Source organism: Eretmochelys imbricata, chromosome 6, assembly GCF_965152235.1.
Source record: "Eretmochelys imbricata isolate rEreImb1 chromosome 6, rEreImb1.hap1, whole genome shotgun sequence".
Taxonomy (NCBI): Eukaryota; Metazoa; Chordata; order Testudines; family Cheloniidae; genus Eretmochelys; species Eretmochelys imbricata.
Window position 1 is genome coordinate 4,993,594 of NC_135577.1, and position 22,868 is coordinate 5,016,461.

Genomic DNA, 22,868 nt, shown 5'->3' on the forward strand with positions numbered 1-22,868 from the left:
TAGAGACCGTGTTGACACATGACGACATGTGCGATATTGATGCAAGTGATATAGGTGACGAACTGAAAGCCCTTTTCAGATAAATTCAACAGGATCAACTCCAAAGGCTGTTCTGGAATATACGTGCACAAATAAGATGACCACCATCTTTCCAAATTATTTTGTTGCTCTGTGCATACTTCTAACACTTCCTGTAACAGCTGCCAGTGGAAAACACAGCTTCTCCAAGCTGAAATTAGTAAAGACACATCTACGCTCCACAATGACCCAGGAGAGGCTAGTCGGCCTTGCAACCATCTCAATAGAGTATGAGTTGGCCCAGACTGTGGACCTTCAGGAAGCAGAAGCAGTTCAAATCTCTGCAACCAAGAAGGCACGGAAGCACCACTTTGATTATTCAAACATCAAAATGCCAGTGTTAACTTTCAAATGCCTGAACAGCAAATGTAACTTTTCTTGTCTGCATAGTAAAGTGTACTGGCAATTTTTGAACAAGGCATTTAAAGTTGTTAGTTCTCCTTTATTGGGTAGGTAACAGAGCAGTACCATGGGCGGAGTAGAACAGAAAGAAGGCAGAACTGAGACCTTTCCAAGTTTTGGCCCAAGCAAGGGGGCATGGGGGTGTCATTTGAGCTCCCCGCCTGATAGGGTGACCAGACAGCAAATGTGAAAAATCAGGAGAGGGGGTGGGGGGTAATAGGAACCCATATAAGAAAAAGACCCAAAAGTCGGCACTGGCCCTATCAAGTTGGGACATCTGGTCACCCTAATGCCTGAGGTGCCAAAATGTTGTGGGCCGGCCCTGGCGGCAGGTGCAGTGTATTGAATAAAACAAACACATACAAAAGAGGATGTGATTGAAGAGAATTAGTCATTAAATAACTTATTTCTCTTTTGTTTATCTTGATGGAGGTATTAAATCAGGAATCACAGACTCTGCGAGCCCCAAAGCTGTGGGAGAAAGGTGGCATAAATCCCGAGTTGGAATTAGACTTTCAACAAACCAGAGAGCCGGAGGAGACAGACCTTCCCCAAGACAATGTCCTCTTATCACCCTTTGTTCTGTAGTGGCAGTGAACATGGTTAGAAGAGATTGGCACTGCCAGGTGTGAATGGGGCTTGTGAGAGTGAAGTATTTTCATTGTATTCTGCAGATAATATTGCTCAGATTCAAAAGGAGATGCCGAGTTAACTCGAGCTACACCTTATGCATTGCCCTAAGTCGACTCCTGTCCACACAGAAAAACCCTTAAGATGTGCTGCTAATAACTCAAGTGAGCTGGCACCTCGGGGCACAGGCTAAAGCCTAAGTTAGCACAACTCACCAGCTAACATGATCTTTCTGTAGTATGGATGCAAGCTAGCTGCACTTGAGTGCTTCTAATTCTCCAATGCCTTCCCACTCTTCCCCCTGTGTCCCAAGAAAGGACAGACAAGTTCTCCCACCATCCACTGGGAAAGAATCCATAGAGTGGCTCAGCTCACTGCTGTGCAAAGAGCCTTGGGATGAGCTCCTAAAAGTCTCAGTGCCCCACCTGAGTGAGTGCAGTGCCAGTCTGGACACAGCAGGACCTTTGTTTATTCACAGTGTGGCTCTTCTCATGTGAGAGAGGCTGACTCAAGCACAGTAACTGAGTTTAGAAAACTCAAGTTAACTCTGCAGTGAAGACAAAGCCTCAGCTCTTTTGGCTGACAGGGATCTATTCTACCACAGTGGTTCTCAACTGGGGGGGTCTGTGGCCCTGTGGGAGTGGGGGAGTGTCACAAGAATAAATAGAGACTGGGAGTGGCTCAGTCATTATGCAAGGTAGCCTATTTCCCCTTGTTTTTTCCTACCCACCCCCCCGACGTTCTGGTTAAACTTGGATTTAAACTTGGAGAGTGGTCAGTTTGGATGAGCTATTGCCAGCAGGAGAGTGAGTTTGTGTGTGTGTGTGTGTGTGTCCCCGGGAAAAAAAAAAACGGGGGGGTGAGAAAGCCTGGATTTGTGCTGGACATGGCCCACCTTGATTACCCTGCACATTGTAGGGAGAGTGGTCACTTTGGATGAGCTATTACCAGCAGGAGAGTGAGTTTGTGTGTGTGGTTTTTGGAGGGCGGTGAGGGGATGAGAGAACCTGGATTTGTGCAGGAAATGGCCCACCTTGATTATCATGCACATTGTGAAGAGAGTTGTCACTTTGGATAGGCTATTACCAGCAGGAGAGTGAGTTTGTGGGGGGGGAGGGGGGGGCGGAGGGTGAGAAAACCTGGATTTGTGCTGGAAATGGCCCAACTTGATGATCACTTTAGATAAGCTATTACCAGCAGGACAGTGGGGTGGGAGGAGGTATTGTTTCATGATCTCTGTGTGTATATAATGTCTGCTGCAGTTTCCACGGTATGCATCCGTTGAAGTGAGCTGTAGCTCACGAAAGCTCATCCTCAAATAAATTGGTTAGTCTCTAAGGTGCCACAAGTCCTCCTTTTCTTTCTCCCTACACATTTGCTGTAATAACTCTAACTTCCCTTTTAACTAGAAATCCCCCTGCATTCAGCTTCCCTCAGTGCTGTTACAGCCTCTCCCATCCCAGCAGTTACCGAGCTGTGCCCCGTTGTGCCTGGGCACCCCAGCAGGAGCCACCGAGGTTCAGGGCTCTCTGGAGCCTTTTTACTGCCCCAGCGCCCCCATCCCCTGTGCTGAGCTGCTCTGAGAGTGCAAACCTTTCTTCTAGACTGGATGGATGTTCTTCAAACTGTTATTAACATGAGAGCTCAGTGAACTGAGGGTGTGTCTGTGTCTCTCCAGCCTCTCGCTCTCTAATACAGAGGACTGTATGTTTCTGTGCGTGTCTCCTCTCAGTTCGGAGAGCTTCCTTCACATTCCCAGGCCAGGCCGTGTCGGTAGCAGTCAGAGGGACGGGGGTCAATGGCAGCAGGAGGGGACGGCTCTCTTTCACTGAATGTGGGAGGCTTGCAACCCATGAAACAAAGAGCTAAAAATAATGAGGTGATTTATGAAAGGGGCCCCCGCTGTTACCGCAGCATTATGACTGAGACTGGGGTATGAATGAAGCCCAGTTTGTCCTCCCTTAAAGGGGGGATCCCAAGCGTGTGACAAATGCTCCAGACCTCTCCCCTGGAGCCCCACAGAGGGGGAGCTGCAGTGACTGGGGCCTCTTGTACCCAGCTCTTGCCCCACCCTGCGCAGCACCAGAGCCTCCCGCTTCCCCTGCCAGCTCTGGGGCTGGGCCCAGACCCCTCCCTGACCCTGCAGCCCGGGCTCCCAGCACAGCCACAGCCATGCCCAGGGGTCTGCAAGCCCTGAGGAGCCCTTTATAGCCGCCCCCCCGGCACCCAGGCCAGCCCCTGATTGGCTGCTCCATTATCCTCTGTGCAAATTAGCTCCCACCCCCGAGGCTAATGAGGGCCCAGGTGGCTGTAACGGGGGAGGGGAGCTTGGCATGTCCTGGGGTGACAGTTAAACCGACACAGCAGAGTCACCCTGTGGAGCTGGGGGTCACTAGGGAAAGGAGGGGACAATTCAGCGGGGCTGAGGTGCAGGAGGGGCTGCAGGGGTCAGGAGATGGGTTCAGGGGAGCAGAGGGGGTTGGGGGTTCATACAGGGCTCATTAGGGAGACTGAGGAGGGGGCCAGGATGGGGGAGGGGCAGAGTCCAGGCATGGGGCAGATTTGGGGGGCAGTGTTGAGGGGATTGTTGAGGAGGGGGAAGTTCGGGGGCAGTTTACAGGGGTCAGTGTTGGGGGGAGGTGGGGGGGGAGAAGTTCAGGCTGACCCCCTCCCTCCCCAAGGCAGGGCTGTGGGGCACAAACTGGCTTTATTAGCCAGGAAGGACTTTCTCCTCCTTCCAGCCCCATGCAGTTTGGGGCTGGGGGCACAGAGGTTGGAGCAGGGGAGGGGTGTTATCTAGCCAAAGGGCGGGGGGTTGTTTGCTTCAGGGCAGGGAGCAGAATGGGGCGGGTGCCGTTCAAAGGGCAAGCGAAGGAGATGGAAGCAGGAGGCGGCAGGTGGCAGTTCAGGGGGCGTGAGGGGCAGGAGGGGGAAAAGACTTTTTGGGGGTGACTGAAGGGCAGGAGGTGCAGGGCAAGGCAGGGTGTCAAGAGGCAGATTCAGGGGAGCAGAGAGGATTTGAGGGGGTTAGTAGAAGACCCATGGGGAGATTTGTGGGGGGAGGGTGTGGGAAAGGTCAGATTACAGGAATTGCTGCTGCTTCCCCCTGCCCCCCCCAAATCAGCCCAGCTGGGCCCCTCTGCCCTGGGGTGGGGAACTCGCAGGATGGGGCTGCTTGCACTGCAGCCCCAGCCCCTGCTAGGGTGCCCAGATAGCAAGTTTGAAAAATCGGGACAAAGTGTGTGTGTGGGGGGTAATAGGCACCTATACAAGAAAAAGCCCTGAATATCGGGACATCTGGTCACCCTAGCCCCTGCAGCGTCCCTGTCCCAGGAGACCTGTTGCCCCATCGCCCCCAGGCCGAGCTGTGGGAAGGGAGACCTGAGCCGCCCAAAGGAGGGAGGCCGGAGAGCCTCAGTGCAGCAGCAGGAGGGGAGAAGAGCCCAGTGCTGGGAGCATCGGAGAGACAGAGCCCATATGTGAGGTGTAAGAATTGGATGGGGAGAGGTGGGAATTAATGATCACCTGGAGAGTGGGAGGCCCTGAGTGGCAACACTAGGATTGGTCGTGTTCTGTGTGTTTATTATTGACCGGGAATAATGGACTAAAAACATGAGATAGGAAAACTTGCCCGGGCCACTGAATTCTTTTGTTTGGGTGGATTGTGAGGAATTTCAGAAAGAGCTTGATAATGTCAGGCAACATTCAATGTGTCTGTGCAAGGTGCTGCCTTTCAAGAAGGCTGACTTAAGAAAATTCAGGGAGTTGGTAGGTAAGATCCCTGGGTAGCAAGTCTAAAGGGAAAAACAGTTCAAGAGTTGGCAGTTTTTCAGAGACATTATTATGTGCCTGTAGCAAGGCGAAGGGTCACCGGCACAGCGCCTCCTGCTGGTCATCTTGGAAGTTTGCTCTTCAGCACTGGGAGCCCCCTCTGCAGGCTGGTGTCTTGCCTGCCTTAGGGCTCCCATATCCCTCCTGGACCTCGGTGCCCTTTTACCTTGGGGTGCTGCCCCCTAGCTGTACCCCCACACTCTGAGTCTCCCCTCCCAGGGGAACCCCCAACCCTCTAAACCCACCTTGCCTCAGTGGCTACTGCCAGTCATCATCTAGCCCCTGCTCACTGGGGCAGACTGCAGTGGCTACTCATCATTGGCAAGGGGGTAGGACCTGCTGCCTTTGCCTATCCCCAGGCTGCCCCTCTGCCTCCCCAGTACCTTTCTTAGGCCTTCAACAAGGCCTCCGCCTGGGGATTTACCAGACTGCTGCTCCCCAGCTCCCTTTGCCCTTTCCCAGCACTGCTCCACTTCAGGTACCTTGCTCCCAGGCAGCTAGCCCTTCTCCCTCCAGGACTAGAGTGACACTCCTCTCACTTCTGGCCCCAAGCCCTCTTATAAGGGCCAGCTGGGCCCTGATTGAGCTGGCCACAACTGTGGCTGCTTCCCGAATCAGCCTAGCCCAGCCACAGCCCTCTCCAGGGCTGCTTTTACTGGAGTGGGGCAGTTGCACTGCATAGGAAAGATAGGAATTATAGCCAGAGACCAGGAGATCTTCAATGATCTAAAAATCAAAAAATTGTTGTACGTAAAGTGGAAACTAGGTCAAATTATGACAAAGGATGAACATAAATAACAAGTCTGTAGGGACAAAATTAGAAAGGCCAAGGAACAAAACAGATCATAGCTAGAGACGTAAAGGGTGACAAGAGAACATTCTACAAATACGTTAGAAGCAAGAGGAAGATCAAGGACAGGGTAGGCCCCTTACTCAATGAAGAGGGAAAAATCAATAACAGAAAATGTGGAAGTGGCAGAGGTGCTTAATGACTTCTTTGTTTCAGTGTTCAAGAAGAGGGTTAGTGGTAATTGGACATCTAGCATACTGAATGCCAGTGAAAATGAGGTGAGATCCGAGGATAAAATAGGAAAAGAACAAGTAAAACATTACTTAGACCAATTAGATGTCTTCAGGTCACCAGGGCCTGATGAAATGCATCCGAGAATACTCAAGAAGCTGACTGAGGAGATATCTGAGCCATTAGTGATTATCTTTGAAAAGTCATGGAAAACGGAAGAGATTCCAGAAGACTGGAAATGGGCATCTATAAAAAGGGAAATAAGGACAACCTGGGGAAATACAGACCAGTCATCTTAACTTCTGTACCTGGAAAGATAATGGAGCAAATAATTAAGCTCTAAATTTGCAAACATCTGGAAGATAATAAGGTGATAAGTAATAGCCAGCATGGATTTGTCAAGAACGAATCTTGTCAAACCAACCTGATAGCTTTCTTTGACAGGGTAACGAGCCTTGTGGATGGGGAGAAGCAGTAGATGTGGTATATGTTGATGGTAGTAAGGCTTTTGATGCAGTCTCACATGACCTTCTCATAAACAAACTAGGGAAAGACAACTTAGATGGAGCTACTATAAGATGCGTGCAAAACTGGTGGAAAACCATTCCCAAAGAGTAGCTATCAATGGCTAACTTCCTGTAAGGGTGGCTAAGCACTTAAATAAATTGCCTGAGGGGTTCTGGAATCTCCATCAGTGGAGATTTTTAATAGTAGGTTAGACAAACACCTGTCAGGGATGATCTAGATGATGCTTAGTCATGCCATGAGTGCAGGGGACTGGATTAGGTCAGTGGTTCTCAGCTGGGGGTCAGTGAGCCCTTTCAGGGGGGCCGCGGAGCCCCACGGCTGAAACCTCGAGCCCCAGTGCTGAAGCCTGCCCCCCCTTCCCCCTAAGCCCGCGGTGCCCTCCCCATCCCCCCCAAGCCGGGAGTGGCACAGCCAGAAGCTAGGTGGGGCTGAAGCCGGCAGGGTCCCCACATCCCCTCCAAGCCAGGAGCAACGCGGTGCTAGAGATGGCAAACCTCCCCTCCCCCACAAGCCAGGAGCAGCAGGGAGGCTGAAGCCGGGAGTCCCAGTGCCTTGCCCCTGAAGCTGGGCATTGCACTGGAAGCCCCCATGCCTGCATACAGCCCATAGCTACCCCCTGCCTGCACCCTGAGCTACCCCCTGCCCACACACAGCCCTTAGCTATCCCCTCCCTGCACCCTGAGCTACTCCCCTCATTTCACACAGCCCCTAACTAACCTCCTGCCCGCACCCTGAGTGGTTTTCAAACTTTTTGAACTGAGTCCCCCCTTTGAGTTATATTTTTGGTTGAATCGCCCCAGAGCACAGACAAGATGGGTGCCCTCCTGAGTCAGTCAGGGGTGGAGATGGCACATCCTCCCTGGACCCTGCTGTGTGGAGCTGGGATGAGGCCTGCCAGGCCTTCCTCCCCCCCACCCCAAAAAAAAAATAGAAGTAAAACTATGCCTATGCCCAAGTGTGTCCCCCTGGTCTGGAGCCCACGCTTCCCCCCACCGGGCCCTGTTGTTTTTATAGGATGTTTTTATAGGGGCCTCAGCAAGAAAAAGGTTGAGAACCCCTGGATTTGATGATCTCTCCAGATCCCTTCTATTCCGATGATTCTATGTGGAAAGGAACAACTGAAACCGGGTGACATGGGCAAATCCACTGAGCAGCTGGGCTGACAGATAGTGTACGGCAACTGCGTGGCATGTGGCAATGAAGAGAAGAGATTCCCCCGTGGGACAGTAGATGGAGCCACTGCCCAATCCAGCTACACTCACAGCCCCACTGTTGAGAAGGGACACAGAGAGGGAGTGTCACGGGTTGGGGTCACTGCAGAGAGTTTGGGCCATCAATGTTGTTACTGGGGATTTCTAACCCTACATATTTCAGTCTGTTTGTGTGTGTGTGTGTACAGTTATCTAATTTCCCTTGTAACTGTGGAAACAGTCTTTGGGTTGGGGTTTAACTGCTTCACCTGGGGGTTGCTCCGTTGACTCCAGATCTGGCCCTGCCTATCCCACCACAGCGGTTACTAACTTGTGCCACATTGGGTCTCCACCCCAGTGAGAACTCAGGGCTCCATGAAATTTTCTCACTGTTTAAGTGAGAAAACAAAGCCCATTTTTCATGAGGTCAGTCATTCTTATCAGCATCAGGCCTCTCAGAAAGGCTCATTTAAATGTTAAGGGGTCCTGTATCGCTTGGGATCTTGGGTTTGTACTTTAGAAGCATCACATCTCCTGACATGTTTGCTGACCTCACCCACTATCCTTCCTCTCAGGGCTAAATAAAACAAAAAGTTTCAAGGCAACATTTCAAAATAAATAAGCCACCACAAAAAAGTCTGTTCCCAAGTTTATTTTGTTTAACTGTAAATGGTTTTCTGTTGCTTCTTATGCATGATTACATTAAAACAAGAATACTAATTTCTTAATGAACAATAGGGAGAGTAAATGACAGTCATGCTCTAAATATAGCAGTTTAATTGTCTTCAACGGATTCTTATTTGGGGGGGGGGAGACTCAGTTTAAACACTCAACATACATGCCAATCATTTATCTGTGTTTACAGCCTATTCTAAAGTAATTACTTCCTACTATGTAATACTCAGGTCCTGAATCTGCCCTTGTCTTGAATAAAGAAAGTTTCACTGCCGTAACTTAGGCTATGTCTACACTGTCAGATGTACAGCGCCAGGAGTTGCAGTGCCCCTCAGAGAGCGCTGCAGGGAAATTGCTGCTGTGTGTTCACAATGCCAACACAACGGCAGCTCTTGCAACGGCCACAGAGAGCAGTGCATTGTGGTAGCTATCCCAGCATGCAAGTGGCTGCAACATGTTTTTCAAATGGGGTGGTGTTGGGTGGAGTGTGACAGGGAGTGTGTTGTGTGTATGTGGGGGGAGAGAGAGTGGGTTTTGGGGGGGCTGAGAGCATGTCAGCATGCTGTCTTGTAAGTTCAGACAGCAGCAGACTCCCCTCCTCCTGCCTCTCAAGCAGCATTCCACAGTAATGGTTTGATTTGTCCCGGAGCAGATAAGCATGCCAGCTGTCAGAAACGGAGCTTTGAAAGGACATATCCGCATTCCTACAGCCGATTCCAAACAATGACAAGAGTGGCCACTTGACTTAAGCGGATTAGGGGACCTTTCCGGAGGCTGATCAGAGCGCAGTAATGCAACACCTCGTTCACACTGATGCCGGGGCGTTTCAGCCGAGACGCACCAAGCGTTATGCTTCTGGTGGAGGTGGATTAGCAGGGGCACTGCCGCTGCAGAGTCCAGGCGCTCTACGTGCCTTGCCAGTGTGGATGGGTCGCGAGTTAGGGTGCCCGGGGCTGCTTTAATGCACTCTAACTCACAAGTGTAGCCAAGTCCTTAGTGATTTTCAGCTATTAGGCTCAGCAGAAATGCTGTCCTGCCACAAGTAATTATCAGCTCTTTTGAGCACTTAAAATAACAAAAGTCCCTATCTTCTGAACAGTTGGGAGAAACAGGTTAAACCAGACCAGGGACCCTTAGGGAGAGTTCACTCCTCCTGGCAGAGATACCTCTCCTCATCCCTCTTACTTTCACAGGAGTCAGGCATTCCAGCACCTGGCTTAATGAGTCCTTTCAGCTGAGGGTGACCCCTCATTTGAGACAGGTTAAGCACAGTTCTGCTCCCCTTTACTTATACAATAAATGCAACAACACTGACAACAACATTTCACTACCCCTTCATTCAGTACTAAAGTGATTTGTAACCCAACACAAGTCAATATTGATCTCTTTGAGCAACACCTCTATATCTGATGGATATCTAGGCAGAGTAGGTGAGTTCATGTAAATACAATTTCCTCCTAAAGTCTCTCCCGCTAACAGCTAGCTGTCATGGGAGAACTCATTCGGACCCTGTTTACCTAGTTATGTTAGGAAGAAGCGTCTCCCCTAAACATGTTTCTATACAATATCCATTAGATGGTTTCTTGCACCTCCCACTGAGACATTTTGTAATGGCCACTGTCAGAGACAGGATGGATCACTGGTTTGATCCAGTACAGCAGGGAGATGAGATACAGAGCTAGATGGCCTTTAGGTCTGATCCAATACAACAAGGATGTGGGATACTAGGCTATATGGGTTATTGGTCTGATCCAGTACTGCAGAGAGGTGGGGATACCAGGCTAGATGGGCTGTTATTCTGGTTCAGCAAGGACACAGGGATACACGGACTATCAGTTCGCTTTGGTATGGCTGTTCCTGTGCAGCAGCCTTGCACTAACTGGAAGAAGTGACCTGCAATTGATTTTTTGTTTAGTTTTCAATTTAAAAAATGGTACAGGCTGTCAGATTTGTTCATATTCCATTTTTTTTAAATTAAGGGTTTTGTTTTGTTGAAGTGCATCCTATTTAAAGAGACTCTTGGCATGTCTATTATTTGATGTAAAATGCTTCCTTTAGGCTCTTCAGCACCTGCTCTTTCGTTATATTTTTCCAGTTTCCTGGAAGATCTGCTGCTTTAGCACCATACGTTCTAGCTAACTGGTCACTGAATGATTTGAAAACAAATTTCCAGAAATCAGAAGCATCAATGCTGGGACCAGGCTGAATGCGCCAGTCTGGGTAGTAATGGCGGTAATCTTTGAAGGGACGAAATTTCCCATCTGTGGCTGGAGTTCGGAATTCACGATTGGAAACCACATCAGAGGAGCATATGGAATGCTCAAGCTTTTGTGAATCACAATCCCTGAAGTTCCCTAACCCTTTGGGTCGATGGACTGATACAAAATGCTCTTTATGGTCAGTGCCTCCTGCTTCACAGGGGGCTTCACAGAACGGACACTGCTTCCCACAGCCAAACACTCTGTCAAAGTTCCTCCCCCACTCTGAACTCTAGGGTACAGATGTGGGGACCTGCATGAAAAACCTCCTAAGCTTATCTTTACCAGCTAAGGTCAAAACTTCCCCAAGGTACAAAATATTCCACCCGTTGTCCTTGGACTGGCCGCTACCACCACCAAACTAATACTGGTTACTGGGGAAGAGCTGTTTGGACGCGTCTTTCCCCCCAAAATACTTCCCAAAACCCTGCACCCCACTTCCTGGACAAGGTTTGGTAAAAAGCCTCACCAATTTGCCTAGGTGACTACAGACCCAGACCCTTGGATCTTAAGAACAATGAACAATCCTCCCAACACTTGCACCCCCCCTTTCCTGGGAAATGTTGGATAAAAAGCCTCACCAATTTGCATAGGTGACCACAGACCCAAACCCTTGGATCTGAGAACAATGAAAAAGCATTCAGTTCCTTACAAGAAGACTTTTAATAAAAGTAGAAGTAAATAGAAATGAAGAAATCCCCCCTGTAAAATCAGGATGGTAGATATCTTACAGGGTAATTAGATTCAAAAACATAGAGAACCCCTCTAGGCAAAACCTTAAGTTACAAAAAAGATACACAGACAGAAATAGTTATTCTATTCAGCACAATTCTTTTCTCAGCCATTTAAAGAAATCATAATCTAACACATACCTAGCTAGATTACTTACTAGAAGTTCTAAGACTCCATTCCTGGTCTATCACCGGCAAAGACAGACCCACAGACCCTTTGTTTCTCTCCCTCCTCCCAGCTTTTGAAAGTATCTTGTCTCCTCATTGGTCATTTTGGTCAGGTGCCAGCGAGGTTACCTTTAGCTTCTTAACCCTTTGCAGGTGAGAGGAGTTTTCCCCTGGCCAGGAGGGATTTCAAAGGGGTTTACCCTTCCCTTTATATTTATGACACACTCGCTTGAAGATCTCATCCTGGGGTTTCACTGACAGGCTGGAGAGTTTGGTCTCAAGTTCCAAATGATTAAACTGGGTTAAGATTTGTTGTTCCAGCTCCAGAAGGAAGATTTCAATGTTACCAGAAAGCTGCTCAATTTTTGCTGTGTTTTTAAACTGTACTCCAACTAAGCTATTGCTGGAAATGGCCAAGTCCTGCTGCAGCTCTTTGCAAAAGCTGTCTAAAAAGGCAGAAACTCTGTTATTGTTTTTATTTATGGAGTTTTTCAGAACTCCCTTGATTTTATTTATTATTCTGGATAGAATCCCTTTCTCCAAATCTCTCAAACTTGCCTTCCCTCCATAGTGGTCTATCAGACATCTCTGTATCCAGGATTTGACAAACTCTTCATAGTTACTTATGTATTTCACATAGTTGTCAAAGTTCATCTCTTCCAGCAGCTTCTTTAGCAAAAAGAACTGAAAGAAGCTTCGGCTGGCGTATTCAAGGGCCTGTTCACTGCTGAGAAAATTGTCAACTATTTCTAGTCCGAGCCTTTTGTTGACATAACCCACCAGGGCAGGTTTGAGACACTGATCACAGAAATTCCTCGCCCTTGTTTGGCTTTCTTTCTTTTCCAAATAGAGATCAGTAGATATGGAGAAATAATGAGGTTTCAGCTTCTCCAGACGTTGCTGAGGATCGTTTTCTTTGATAAAATCTTCATGCATCTCTGAAATGCCCAAGCTGCTTTCCCCAAACGTGAAGCTTCAGGTCAACTTCAAACAAAGGAGAAGTGTGAAGTTTCTCAATCTCCTCCTCTTTTAACCTCTCATTAACCATATGCAGCAGTTCTCCACAATAGGTTTCATCATAGTCTGTTTTGGATTTAACTTTTTCTTCAATGTATTTCTTGCATTCAGTCATTAAAGATAGAGCGAGCTCTTCAGTTTTACAGTAACATTCCTGTGAGAAGTATTCTACAACTGCTCTGGTCCATTTTAGGTTTAAGTATTCCTTCTTCATTGGGAAAGACTTCATTCTATAATCCAGCAGGCTTTTTGCATGTTGCAGTATCTGTCTGACAGCACCCCCTCTGTGCTTCAGATCCTTTCTCAGCTGGAGATCCATACCTTGAACAACTTGACGTTTCTGTAAAGTACAGAGCGTTAACTCTGACAAGGTTTCTCGCCACATCGTTTCAAATTCTTTTTTCAGTTTCTCATGGTCTAGTTTATCTTCTCTGTTTCGGCATTCAGCCAAGAGTCTGGCAACTTCCCCTTCAATTTTCTGCTTGTACCCAGACTGGATAGTGTCTATCTTGTGCTGTCCTCCTCGTATTCGAATTGCTTCCTCACAGTTACTGGTTGAATAATTTTCAAGTTCTCTTTTGAGGCTATTTGCGCTCCTTTTGAAATCTTCTCTGTACTTTTCTATCAGGTTCAAATTTGGAGCTTCACCTTTAAAATACTGTTCTAAGTTATTCAAGAGCTTCTGTTCTCCCTGCTGTAGTTTACTTGTGCTTCCATTTTTAAGCTGTGAAAGAGATCACCCTCTAGTGTCTCTGGCAGCTGATTCTGGATAAAAGTTTCGTTTTCAGATATCCAGAGATACATCTCCTTGCGAAAACCCCATTCCCATTCAGAATACTTCACAGACAGCAGGTTATAGGCTTCAGCTACAAGGCTGTTTCTAAAGCTAAAGATGAAGTTCTCATGTTTCATTGACTTCCACAAGCTCTTCAACCATACGATAAAATCAGGAATATCCTTTCCAGCTCTTTTCCGTGAACGGTTCTCTATGAATTCAAACAGGTATTTCTTTAGCTGACACACACTCTCACTGTATCCAGTGTTTATGGGAGCCATGGGAGGGACTTCATGCCACAAGCCAGGCATGTACCAATTGTGTTTTTCTGGGTCATACTCCATAATATCAGAAAATGTCATTTCCCTGCTTTGCTTTTCCATCCTTGCTGCAGCTTTGGTCATTTCATTCAGCTGCTCCAGGAGGTGTTTCCTGTCCCTCATATTTTGAACATGAGCAGACACATCACTGACGTTCTGGTGCACAAACTGGCAGTTTGGCTGTTCTCTGTTCTGAGAAATGCATGGACCACAATTTGCAGAACATCCTTCATTTCTGTGGTATTCTCCATGGCCATGTTAACGATGGTGACGTCACTCAGTCCAATCACCAGGGTGGCCAGCTCATTGTCATGTTGATAACTGTCTTCCAGTGCTGTTAGTTCATGGGCCTTCAGACCTTCAGTGTCTATCACCAGGATGAAACCACAGCCAAGCAGCTCCTGAACAGCTTCTGTAATTTAATGAGCGTCGTGAAGGCTCCTCGCGCACTTCGACCGCTACTCACTGCAAACTGCAGGCCGAACATGGTGTTGAGAAGGGTGGATTTCCCAGTGCTCTGCACTCTCAGCACTGTTATAACCACCATTCTGGATCTATCCCCTAGTCTGATGTGGAGATGAGTTAGAACCTCTACTACCCAGTTCATGGGGATGTTGGAGGCATCTCCATCGATCAGCTCCACAGGAAACCCTTCCAGCATCAGGTCAGCTGCTATGCATGGGAGACGGGTGAAATGTCTTTGGCTTTCTTCCATTTTCCCTTCTTTAACCATTGAGCATTCAGCTTCATAGAACTGCCCCAACTCACGCATGAAATGCTCCACCCGCAAGGAACTATCAGATATTAATTTATCTAATTCCTCCATCTGTTTTTGGTCCACTCCTGGAGTTTCACATTTCTCTTTATAGTCCGCCCGCATTTTAGAAAGATTCGCCCTCGCAATATTATCCAGGCTAAATTTCATCCATTTCAGAAAGTAATGTTTCTCCACTGGCTTCAGCTGTACTATTCCATTGACAAACTTAGTCAAACCATTAGTACGGTCACACTGATTCTGCTGTCTGCGTATCTCTAACCATTTCTGTTTCAGCGCAGATTTATAGTTTTCAGTGGCCATGACCCCTTGCCTTTTCATTCGGCACATCTCTTTTTCCAATTTAGCCAAGTTTTTCCATAGGTCTCCTTGCAGGCTCAGCATTTCCCTTTTGTATTTTGCCCCATCTCTTATTTCTGCAGTGATTTCTTCAGTATATTTGCTCGCACATTGACATGCCTGACAGTCCTCATCCACCAGGATTCCTCGGTCAGGTGCCGTCACAGCCATGGCTTCCAAACTCACTGTCTTCGGAGATGAATTCACTATGGTTCCTATGGTGGACTGCACCTTTTTCACAAATCCTGCATTATTCATGGTACGATCTTTCACCAGTAGCTGTGATTTGCTCAGCTTCAACACTGAGGACAGCTTATTAAGGAATCCCAGAGTTTCTTTGGGTTTCTTATTCTTGCAGTTGAGGATGAAGTAATATTTAGAGCTGGATTCTTTCAGAGATGATATCAGTGCCTATTCTCTCTCACCAATGCTCTCGGTAACTATGAACACTGCGGAGGAGACCTCTGTTAAAAAGCTAAACTGTAGCCAGTGGGACTCAATGTCTCCATGCAGATTTGTAACTGCAATGGGTTCTGAGAAAAGATCAGAATTTTCCGTCCCCCCAGGGAAATATCAGGAAATCTCAACCAGCCCATCTGCAATTTTCCGAAGGAAGTTCCCAGACTCCATGTCCCGCACTGATAAAGAAATCATGGTGCTGATGGGAGGGGCTGAGAACCTCATTGAGGAGTTGGGTCTTGGAGAAGCTGCAGCTCCCCATCCACACAAAAGAAATGGTTGGCATTGACGTGAGCATCAAGCTCTCCTCTCTGAACCCTCTGCTCTCTGCCAGGGAGTGGGGCCTCCACTTCCGCACAATTTCCCTCATGGCCCACAGTAGTAGGGTGCACTTGGGGGTGTCAAGGGTGAGTAGCAGCAGAGGAAAGGCAAACTGGCAAATGGACATTTTGGAGAGGATCTCCTGCTGTAGAAAACTGGGAGCAAAGCAGAACAGCACAGAGAACATCAAGAGGTTGCAGAGAAATTTTCATCTCAGTGTCACTAAAACAGAAAGTGCCATCAAAATGCAGCTTCTCCTCATAGTCACCCCTTTCTTCTGCAGGAGCCTTGTGCCCAATGCTTGTATTTCTGGCCGTCCCATTCAGAGCCATGACCTTCCTCAGGAAATGCCAAGGTAAATCACCTAATGCCTCTGGAATCTTGTTCTTGATGCTTTCTGGGCAGATCTCCAGGACATCCCTCAGCCTGATCTTGATGCTTCTGTGCTTCTCCAGGTTTAATCTGGACAGAACATCTTGACATGCTTTACTTCTTTCTGCAGAAGGAAGTTAAAACAAACCAAAATTTCAGAGTAGAAAATGGTGACTTTATATACAGTTTACTCATTCCATAGACAGCCTGATGTTTGTAATTTAAAGAAAAGCAGTACCCAGTAAGTAACAAATGACTTATACATCCTGGGTTCAATTCTTCTCTTACTTATATTGATAAAACAAAAATGAAGCCAATGGGATTACTTCCATACAAATAAAACATAGTTCTGGCCCACTTTGAACTCCGCTAATGCGAGGTTGGTTTGCATTTTTTGATCCCAATCCTTATCCTCAGTGCAGTGCAAAGTCCACTTTAAAATGGCTTAAGTGGCCAACTGAGAATTTCCTAGAAAATCTTCCTGTATAACCAGATCTATGACATCGCAGCTCGAGCTACTGGAGGAGGGGGCATAGACTCAGGACCCTGTCTCTGTGGTGATCCCAGAAGCTGGAATGATCCCTTCGCTGCTCTAAGCTGCTGCTCAGGATCAGACTGGTGCCTGGCAGTCTGAGGATCAGGTGGCTGTGATGGTAGCCTTCACCCCTCACCCTGAGCTGTGCTGGGCATCAATGGCTCATCCGGAGGATCTGACCCTTTATTTCCCTTTCAGCAGTCAGTGCAGATTACGCCTTCTGGGAAGACTTATTTTTGATTTTCTTCATATCTTCCTCCATCTCTTTGCTGGGACATGTCTTTTACAGGTGTAGCTAACAGCACTGTGGCTTTGCTTACCTCCAAACGACTAAATCAGTCCCTTCACTCACGCTACTTCCTCTGTCCTTTTGGGGAGCTGTGAGTACTGTCATTGCTTACAAAGCAAATTTACCCACACTGCAACATAGGGAGCTAATGCTAAGACACCTCCAGACAAGTCCTGGTACGGTAATGTCTCCAGTGCAGTGTTAGGGTATTTGGACCTGATAAACGATTAATCCATTTATTATCTGTTACAGAGACATTATTAAGGTCACAAGAGCAAACTATTCCACTGCACAGGAAAGATAGGAAGAATGGCAAAAGACCACCCTGGCTTAACCAGGAGATCTTCCACGATCTAAAAATAAAAAAAAGAATCCTACAAAAAGTGGAAACTAGGTCAGATTACAAAGGATGAATACAAACAAACAACACAAGTATGTAGGGGCAAAATTAGAAAGGCCAAGGCACAAAAGGAAATCAAACAAGCTAGAGACATAAAGGGTAACAAGAAAACATTCTACAAATACATTAGAAGCAAGAGGAAGACAAAGGACAGAGTAGGCCCATTACTCAATGAAGACAAAAAAGGAAAAACAGAAAATGTGCAGCAAGGGAAGTTTAGATAGGAAATTTTTCCTAATGTCCGAACTGTCAGGATGGTTAAGCACTGGAATAAATTGCCTAGGGACGTTGTGGAATCTCCATCATTGGAGATTTTTAAGAGCAGGTTAGACAAACACCTGTCTGGGGTGCTCTAGATGGTGCTTGGTCCTGCCATGAGTGCAGGGGACTGGGCTTGATGACCTCTCGAGGTCCCTTCCAGTCCTATGATTCTGTAATGAAGCACCAGCTCTGCTTTAGTTTAGGTTGAGAAGCCCTTTCTACTTAAATGTTATTTCTTCTTAGTGCTGTAAGATCTGTATGCTTACTTGGACTGTCTTGAAATTTGTTGTCTCCTGGGGGAACAGGATAGGGTTAGTGACCCAAATTTTGAGGTCATTTGAGCAAGGAGTTCCCTAGGCACAGCTCCTCAAAAACACAGCATTTTGCAAAATCAGCAGTCTTATAATGGAGGGGATTGTGCACCACAGAGCTCAACATCCCCTACTTGATCTCAGTCACTCAGCATTTATTTCAGCCAGTGTGTGGCACTCACTGCCCGTTTGAGGAAGCAATCCTGAAAACATCTATTAAAGGAAACCTTTGGCTTTCTAGAACACTGCATGCAAACACTCATGAGCCAAAGAGATTGAAACGTGCATGTGCTGTAAGCCTAGGCAAGAGTCTTTCCAGACAGTCCACTCTCACAGTAGCTGGATGGCTCAAGTACATTTGAGCCCTACTCTACTCCACAGTATTAACAACCTTCCTCAGAATACCATCCTTGCCACCATGGATGTCACTTTCCTATACACCAATATCCCTCACAATGACAGGATAGCTGCCTGTCCCAAATATTTAAAGGACAATGGACAACCATCAATTATCCATCCCAAACACATAGCCAAACTCATCCAGTTCATCCTCACCTGTCATAGATTTACCTTCAACAATAAACATTTTGTCCAAAGCATGAGAACAGCCAGGGGTACTAGGATGGCTCCCCAATATGCTAACCTCTTCATGGGTGATCCTGAAGAAGAATTTCTGGAGAAGTGCATCATGAAACCAGTGATATACCTGAGAAATTTTCATCCTATGGGAAGACAGCTTGAACTCCCTCAGACTTCCACCACAACTTCAACAACCACCACCCATCCATGAAACTCTCTCTGGAGCTTTCCCACACTAGCATCAACTTCTGGACACCACAATCAGCTTCAGCAATGGAACCCTACAGACAACCATATACAAGAAACATATGGATCACCACACCTACCTTCATAGATCTAGTAACCACCCCAACCATACCAAGAAATATGTTATTGACAGCCAGGCACTCAGATACCACAGAATGTGCTCTGAGGAGAAAGTAAGTGATATATACCTTAATGAAGGGATAGCCTATATTTGTCAAGGTCCAAATTTCTTGGTCAAGGTACAGTCAAGGTCCAGACTCCAAGAAAAAAATGTTAAAAAACCCATAATGATAATAAACAAATAAAAACATTGTGGGGTCCATTCAAAAGCATCTCGCAGTCCGGATTTGGCCCATGGTCCGCCTATTGACTATCCCTGGCTTAACACACTTGTTGTCAATATTGTGAAGGCCAAAACTATAACAGTGGTCAAAAAAGACCTAGGTAAATTGATGGAAGATAGGTCCACCAGTGACTATTAGCCAGGATGGGCAGGGATGTTGTCCCTAGCCTCTCTTTGCCAGAAGTTGGGAAAGGGTGACAGGGGATGGATCACTTGATGATTACCTTTTTGATTCATTCCTTCTGAAGCACCTGGCATTGGCCTCTGTCAGAAGACAGAATACTGAGCTAGATGGACTTTGGTCTGACCCAGTATGGCCACCCAGTATGGTCACTTAAAACCACCTTCAACAAACAAGGACACTTCATCAGAGAAGTAGATTGCATCATGCAACAGGCCACCCAAATACCCCAGGAGAATCTGCTTCAATACAGAAATAAACCCCCTTCTGACTGCATACCTCTATTTGTCACCTACCACCCCACACTGGAATCCATACAGTAAAGCTAGTGTATTCACCAATGGGTGTAAACAACTACAACCCATACTCAATGGGTACCCCATCATGAAAGAAATATTGCAAGAATCATCTCTTCTGGTCTTCGAACAATCTCTTCAAACTCATTGTTGCCCTGCTTTGAGGGATCTGTATACCCCATTATGTGATCAAACTAATTGCAACCATATGATGTGCATTCTGCCAATAGGAATTAATGAAAGAGAACACCACATAGTTAAGGGTTAATTTGGAGACAGGCTTTGAGAAGCGAGGTCATATCTAGCTGATAGTTTTTGCTAATCAGAATGGGTGGAGGGGACAGTCAAGTAAACAACTGAGACTGAAAACCTTGGTGGTTGGAAAACTTTGAATCTAGGCACCTCTAATATGAAAAGTTGACTGAAAGTTAGAAAAGAGATGATCCAGTTGGGGTCATTATGACCTCTGTGTTTTGTAGAAGTTAGTTATAAAAGATTAGCTAATAGAGTATATTGTGGAGCAGTCCTCTGAAGCCATCTTGAGACACTTTTTTCTGACACCCTTTCTCCCTGGTGGGTGAGCAACTGGCCACTGCAAACCTGCTGTTAATTACTCAATACCATTCCAGATCTTAGGAAAAAGATCTGGGATGTTCTAAACCTATTGCTTATGTCTCTGTATGCTTAAATCTAATAAACTGCAGTGTTAGATAAGAGCATACTTACTTGCATTTAATCTTTGATCAGACAGAAGTGCTGTGTTCCTATTGATTGATTCCTGACACTACATGGAGTGAGATAGTTAAGTTGCCCCTGCTGTGGGTTCTCAAAACCCCAGGTAACCCTCGTCATCAAGAGGAAGCTCCCCACAGACCAGGACACACCCACTCAAAGCAGCACCAGACTCTGCCAGAACTATAGATGCAAAACTTGCAGACATATCTCCATTACTATAATGATCAACATTCCACACAAAACACCTTTCAAGATCCCAGGAACTTATACATCCCTATCACATGTATCACACTTCATCCAGTGCACTAAATGCCTGAATAATGATTATATGGATGAAACAGATAAGCACTATAAACTCAAATGAATATACACAGGAAAATGATAAAAGACAAAAACACCCTATCACCTGTGGGTGAACACTTTTCATAAAGTAATCACTCTATATCTGACCTATCAAACCCAATCCTCAAAGGCAACTTGCACAGCATTTTCAAAAGAAGAACCAGGGAGCTTACATTCATTACTCTGCTGGACACCAAATCATGGATTATGGACATCATGGATTGAACAGAGACACTAGATTTATGGTTTATTAAAACAATCTGTAATCCACTAACCCCTTCTTTTTTTCCTATGTTTGCAGCGGTGCTCATGGCCCATTCTACTTTGAATGGTCCCTTACAATATGTGCTAACTAATTATGCTAAATAATCTGTTCCATCTTGCATTTTGCTCTGACATTGGGAGTAATGTTCCCAGACCTGAAGAAGAGCTCTTTGTGGCTCAAAAGCTTGTCACTCTCACCAACAGAAGTTGGTCTAAGAAAAGATATTACCTCACCCACATTGGCTTTCCAATATCCTGGGATCTACCCAGCTACAACTACACTGCAGACAACCCTATGCTTGTCAGAAATCTGAGAATAATCTCTAGGAATATTGACAGGTTTCAGAGTAGCAGCCGTGTTAGTCTGTATTCGCAAAAAGAAAAGGAGTCCTTCTGGCACCTTAGAGACTAACCAATTTATTTGAGCACAAGCTTTCGTGAGCTACAGCTCACTTCATTGGATGCATTCAGTGGAAAATACAGTGAGGAGATTTATGTACACACAGAACATGAAAAAATGGGTGTTATCATACACACTCACTTAAGATGAGCTATTACCAGCAGGAGAGTGGGGGGGGGCGGTGGGAGGAAGAAAACCATTCTTGATAACTTCTGGAAATGGCCCACCTTGCTTATCACTACAAAAGGTTTTCTCCCGTGCCCCCCGCCCCAGTGGTAATTATTATTTTCTGCGGGTATCTGCTGCTGTTCTTGTGACACAGTGCCCTCTGGTGGGCAAAAGCAGCAAAATTTTGGCAGAAGCATTTTTTTTCTACACAAAAAATTAAAGATATGCATGGCTCATTAATTATGCATGCCTACAGTAGTACAGAATTCCTCCAGGAGTAACGTTTGGAGAAAACCTGATTTCACAATAGCTGTTCCTTTGTAGAAGATTTTCTTTTTTGATGAAACACAAATGCCTCATGATCAAAAAAATCCCATTCCCCATGCACCAAGTGAACACTCCAAGGGTTGAAATGCAGTAGCATTCAAGTTCAAAATCTTGGTCTTTATCTTCAAGGTGCTCAATGGCCTTGGCCTAGTGTTTCTAAAAAATCAACTAACGCTACAGGACAAAGACTGTGGTCAACATTTAGTCTTGTCTGCCACAATGAAATGGAATTCTTTACAAGGTAAAGCTCATCTAGGTAGGAGACAGAGTTTCCTTGAAAAAGTGACCAATAATTTAAATCTGCTTGAATATCAGATTAGGAGTGAGCAGAGGGATTCAAAGAGGAAAGTGATGGGTTCAAATCAACAGGTAGAGAACATGCTTTTAGCAGCTCAACCTCAATACATTATTTCTTTAAAAAAATGCTTATGGATTCACTGGACACAGAAATATTTTGGATTGCTTTTTCCCAAAATTGTCATTTCTGAATTGTTTGGGATATATACTCAATGTGTGTCCACCTCAGATACCCATCCTACCTGACCTTAAATGAAATTGAGGAGTTCAACATTAAAAATTAAACGTTGTTTTAAAACTAAGTATTTTAAATACTTGTGGCACCTTAGACACTAACAAATTTATTTATATGCTCAAATAAATTTGTTAGTCTCTAAGGTGCCACAAGTCCTCCTTTTCTTTTTGAAAATACAGACTAACACGGCTGCTACTCTGAAACCTATTTTACATACATTATTCTTCCTCTATAATGTGGTCATGGCCTTTCCAGTGTGCAGTAAATCAGTTACTGAAATTGCGAACTGATGGTAGTTGACTTATTTAGGCAGATTATGGTACCTTTCCTCAGTCCTCAAGTCCATGCAGTTCCATCCCCCCTCTTGAGTCACATGAGCTTGGGGAGGAGAGAAACTACTGAGACAACCCAGAAACTCAGCTGAGGGGGACTGGGCCATGCAGCTCTAATGAGGACGTGCAGATTCGGATGGTGTCATCAATCACATGTTCATAGAATCATAGAATCATAGAATATCAGGGTTGGAAGGGACCTCAGGAGGTCATCTAGTCCAACCCCCTGCTCAAAGCAGGACCAATCCCCAATTAAATCATCCCAGCCAGGGCTTTGTCAAGCCTGACCGTGAAAACTTCTAAGGAAGGAGATTCTACCACCTCCAAAGGGAACGCATTCCAGTGTTTCACCACCCTCCGAGTGAAAAAGTTGTTCCTAATATCCAACCTAAACCTCCCCCACTGCAACTTGAGACCATTACTCCTTGTCCTGTCCT

General features: G+C 46.1%; 1 pseudogene; it reads right to left on the reverse strand.

Annotated features, from left to right (window-relative positions):
- Positions 1-10,386: 10,386 nt before the first annotated feature.
- LOC144265967 (up-regulator of cell proliferation pseudogene) lies at positions 10,387-18,272 on the reverse strand (annotated as a pseudogene).
- Positions 18,273-22,868: the final 4,596 nt, after the last annotated feature.